This window comes from Tenebrio molitor, unplaced genomic scaffold, assembly GCF_963966145.1.
Source record: "Tenebrio molitor unplaced genomic scaffold, icTenMoli1.1 SCAFFOLD_212, whole genome shotgun sequence".
Taxonomy (NCBI): Eukaryota; Metazoa; Arthropoda; class Insecta; order Coleoptera; family Tenebrionidae; genus Tenebrio; species Tenebrio molitor.
In genome coordinates this window covers 8,136-13,367 of record NW_027184118.1, presented here as the reverse complement: position 1 = coordinate 13,367, position 5,232 = coordinate 8,136, and the positions used below count along the sequence as shown (strand labels likewise).

The 5,232-nt window shown below is 40.4% G+C and overlaps 1 non-coding gene across 1 annotated transcript; it reads right to left on the bottom strand.

Moving 5' to 3' along the window:
- Positions 1-3,070: 3,070 nt before the first annotated feature.
- LOC138140770 (5S ribosomal RNA) lies at positions 3,071-3,190 on the bottom strand. The gene has a single exon (XR_011162742.1). It is a non-coding gene; the product is annotated as a 5S ribosomal RNA (ribosomal RNA).
- Between the last annotated feature and the right edge of the window lie 2,042 nt (positions 3,191-5,232).

Genomic DNA, 5,232 nt, shown 5'->3' with positions numbered 1-5,232 from the left:
TACAAAACGCATACGACTATTTCTGTTTTTCATTTCACGCACTGTTTTTTATTAGTTACCTAGCAACATGGTCACTGCATTGAAACTTCAGAGTTCCTTCAAAAATTTGAATTTTTAATTTCAATTTTTTGAATCAATGATTTAATATAAAAATAACTATTGTGGAAAACAGCAAAAAATAAAATAATACCACTAATTGGCGGCTGGTCAGGATAGACCTAACGTTCGAAATTTAGAAAAATATTTTTTTTATTTTAATACTGTTACTTTTCTAATGAAGTGCGAAATAAGTTGTGCCCCATAGCTATCTTTTTTATTTTTCACTACGACAATTACAAAGTGTTGATATTCACAACTTTTCGTGAGCACTTCGATAGAAATGAACAAGAACGCAGGAAAATTCCACACCGAATATTAATATTCTGTCTTGGCCCATGTTTACTTTTATCTACCGCAAAACAAAATGTTCGGATTTGTCAGGGGTATTCTGATTTAAAAAAAGAAGAACATTTGACGAATATTTTAAGTCTCAAACGTTTGGAAAATAATGCAACAACAATTCATAGACTACAAAAAAGCCTATGATTCAGTACCACATTCATGGTTAATTAAAATTCTTAAAATTTATAAAATTAATATTAAATTAAATCACCTTCTTTATATGGATGACATAAAACTTAACAATAACTGAAAATCAATCAATATGTCGTGGTCATTACGAAAATTTAGAATATATAACTAAAGAAGGAGAAATCATTAAAAATTTAAATAAAGGAGAATTTTATAAATATTTAGGTATTAATCAATCAAATCAAATTAAATCTATTCTTTTGGTGTTATAAAATGGTCCAAAACTAATTTAAAGAATATAAATATTCAAACTAGAGTTCTCTTTACAAAATTTTGTAAACATCACCCCAAATCTGCTGTTGAAAGATTTAATTTACCACGCGAAAATGGTGGTAGGGGTTTTTCAAATCTAGAAATTCTACAACACAATCAAATTGCTTCACTAAAAAATTATTTTCTCAATAGAGCTCGTGATATGACACTATAGCAAATATAAAACAAAAGTCTTTACATGGGAGATATTTTAAAGAGCTGAGGGTTTTATATTTGCAATACAAGATCTTGCACCGTTTTGGCTCACAGCGAATATAAAAAACGTCATGATATATTCGCAAAAATTATACACATGAATTTAGCAGTTAAATTCAATTTATTAAAGGATACACAACCACATTACATTTATAAACCAGAAAGTTGTTTAGAAAATGACAATTACAAATTATATTTTGATCGCACAGTTTTAACTGACATTCACATTCAGCATAACAGACCAGACATTATTATTTTAAATAAACAACAAAAGCAAGCATATCTTTTAGATATAGCTGTTCCAAATTCACACAATATAACACAGACATATAATACAAAAATTAATAAATATATTATTATAATTTCAGCAACAGGAATAGTACCGCAATCTCTTTTTAAAAATTTAAAAATTTTGGACTTAGAGAACACATAAAACACAAAAAAGTCAAAATGTGGAGGCGAGACGCCGGTAATTATGTTGATAAGCACTGCACTACTGCCGCCGGGTGGAGGTGGGATACGAAAAGAAGATGCTCTCACTGCTCTCACTCACAATAAGTTCGGAAAAACCGAATTTTATTATCGTATTTAATTGACGTCACAGTTACTTTGGCGAAACAGGAGCTCGCTTTTCGAAGGCATGATGAAAAAGACAGACGAATCAATTTGATATATAAAACCTAACAGGAACGGCTGGTCCATGAGGTCATTTGGGTAATGACCCCCTAAAAAATAAAGGTTTTACCCAACACCAGCCGCGACTGCAATGTACACAAGACTATGACTGCTACATATTATGTTATTTCAACCAAATCAGAAGTACAATAATTTTGAAAAGTAAGTGCAATGTATACTTCTAAATCTATCTAAATTTATTAATATGTAATTTTTTTCAAAACTATCGATCTTTCTTTGAAACATTTTCAATTCACAATTCACTGTTGGAAGCGCTGTACTTTTTAGTATAAATACGTATACGAAAAATTAAAATAATAGTTGAATTAACACATCGTTAAATGTTACGAGGAACATAGTTTTTTGGATTACACAGCAAAATCTTGGAATTTCAGTCCGATATTACTCCATTGAGTCTTTGGACTCACAAATAAATACCTCGAAAAGCCGACAAACATCTGTCTAGAACTTTTCTAGTAACCAGAGGGTATCGTAAACGACCCGTGTTTAGACCTCTTTCGTGAAAGTGACCGACCGCCGGCGCCGCTCGATTTCGTCATAAATCTCAGCCGTACCCCCCACGATAATTGACAAGTCTGTCATACAGCCCTACCATTTAAAACCTTTATTCTCTTCGTTTTAAAAATAGTTTCGCATGGTTTTTCTCTCTTCTCGTTTTACAATGGTCCAGTGACTAATAAATGAGTGTTGTGTTATGAGTTTGTTCGAGCTCAAAAAAACGTGGTTCGAAATTGTTTAACGTTTAACGAATGGTAAGTTATTCTAGTTTTTATGTTGGTCTTAACGTGTTAGGGGCCAAGAATACAACATTGTCTGTCCATTATAACATAGAACTGATATGTTGAATTCAGATCTCTAATTATTTAAAAACCAAAAAAATAAAGCAGCAGTCAAAGTGGCATGTACGCGTAACCTAATATATATTTTTTTTACATTAAAAGATCGCCGTCTTCCTCGTCGCACTTACGACATTTGCATATGTTATCTTTGTTAAACTCACGGAAGGAATATAATGAACCGGTCACCCGTCCAAGTGCTGACCGCTGCCCGCGTGGCTTACCTTCGGTGATCGAACGACAACCTTTACCGTTTGACGAGTTTTTATTCTGCAATTGTTTACAATTAATCGACAAAAAAAATTGTTTTCTTAATTATCTAGTACTTAAAGCTATGAATCTACATTATACGGGTCTGTGCATGTTTCCGAATACCTGCACGAAAAACAAATCGGTTCGGTGGTTGCTATGGATTTCAAAAAAAAACAAAAAGTGTTGGGGGGCAACGGCACGCGGTGTTCCCAAGCGGTCACCCATCCAAGTACTGACCGCGCCCGACGTTGCTTAACTTCGGTGATCGGACGAGAACCGGTGCTTTTCAACGTGGTATGGCCGTTGCCGTGGTGTTTAGGTGTGATCGTTGGTGTAAAATATATTGCTTTTAACATTCCGATGCACGAATATGAACATCAAAACGCGATGCGTTTCGTTTCCGTATGCACTTACCCTCTGACGACCGACGTCGGACCGAACTAACGGGAAATCCCACAACAACCACCACGTCACGCTCTAACGACAAGAGAGACTACTAGACGGACTGGCGATCTCCCGCGTCGCACATTTTTCGACCGCCGGCGGCGGTGGAAAATCCAGAATTTCACCCCACCTACCGCGCTGCTTGCTCCGACGACGACGAGATTCCCACATTTGGATCGACCGAAATATGTAAGTAATATCAGGAAGTTCCGATTTTCGAGAGGAGACCTGTGTTTCTATTTACCTATCTATAATAATTATCGTTATAATCATCATATCATTATTATTATTATTAACATTATTATTTATTACCATTATTATTATTATTATTATTATTTATCGTCCCTCGGATTCGGCGATCTTCGAAAATCCAAGTTGGACCGTTAGACATTCGAACGCGGTGTGCGTGGCTGACGAGTTGTTATTTTTGGCGTTTTTTCTTCGATCTTCACCCCGACTTCGGACGACGCAGGTCGGACACGAAATTACGAAGAGAGAAAGACGGAAGAAAGGAAGAAAACCTGAAGATCCGTCGAAGAAAATATCGGAAAACTCGTAGGTGCGGCATCGGTCGGACGATGAAGACCGTCTCCTTTCGGATGATCCTCTCGACGGACTTTCGGCCGTCCCGAAGGGTCCGGACGGCAACGGGACCCGTCGTCGACTCGTCCCGTTTCAACTTCCGCCGAAAACGATCGACCTGAACGTCGGAGAGGCGGTTCGCGGCATCCTGTTGTCGGAATTGCCTCGGTTCGAACACCAGGTCCTTTCTGTGCTTCGACCGTTTCGGAAGCGTTTGGCGACGCGAAGATGTCGTAAAATCGAGAAGGTGGCGCGGTATTCCGGGAAGAGATGGACCAATATTTCGGCGAACGAAATATGGATTCCCGGAATCGACGCGTCTACCCCGCACCGCCGACATAAACCGTCGGTCCCGAATCGAAACCGTGACGACCCGGATTTAGGGCTGGTGGTTGGAGGGGCGTGTACCTGATTCGAAACCCACCGACGTTCCGAGACGAACTTCGCTATCTCCAGGGAAACTTCGGAAACCGAGTTCGGCCAGCTTGATCACACGGTGGCGATGGTGATCGAGGAAAGAGGACGATGCCATCACGCGGGCAACGATTCCGAGGCCTGCAATTTCTTCGACGGCGGACGCGGTGCGCGTTCAGTCTTCCGTCCGCAGTGGCGACTATTTTATAAAGACTTAGAAAATTTTTTTGTTCAATTCTCGTTCACGAGGTGCTCGAAGTGTACGTGTGTGAGCAAGTGTTTTTTCAATAATTATTATTAACTTTTAACGTTTTAACGTGAAAGATGGCCGACGTCGAAAATCAAACAGCATCATCGGTCACCACCGGTTCCGCTGCCACCCCTCAATCCCACGCGAAGAAAGAGAAAAAAGCGAAAAATCCCAGGGCGAAACCGTCCCATCCTCCGACATCCGAGATGGTAAACAACGCCATCAAGGGACTCAAGGAACGCGGAGGATCGTCTCTTCAGGCCATCAAGAAGTTCGTCGCCGCAAATTACAAAGTCGACGCCGAAAAGGTCGCCCCTTTCATCAAGAAATATCTGAAAGGCGCCGTGGCGTCGGGATCTCTGGTTCAGACGAAAGGTAAGGGCGCGTCGGGTTCGTTCAAGCTCGCCTCGTCCACCTCCGGTGGTGCCAAAGTCGCCTCCGCCTCCGACAAGAGGAAACCCGCTTCGTCCGCCGCATCCAAGACGAAAAAATCATCCGCCAAACGTACCGCCGTCGCGACGACTTCCGACAAGGCTTCCTCGAAGACAGCCAAAAAACAAGCCTCCCCCAAAGCGAAGAAGACTGCTGCCGAAAAGAAGAGCGCCGTCGCTGCCTCCGCCGCCGCAGCGAAAGCCAAGAAATCGGCCGCCTCCTCGGCAG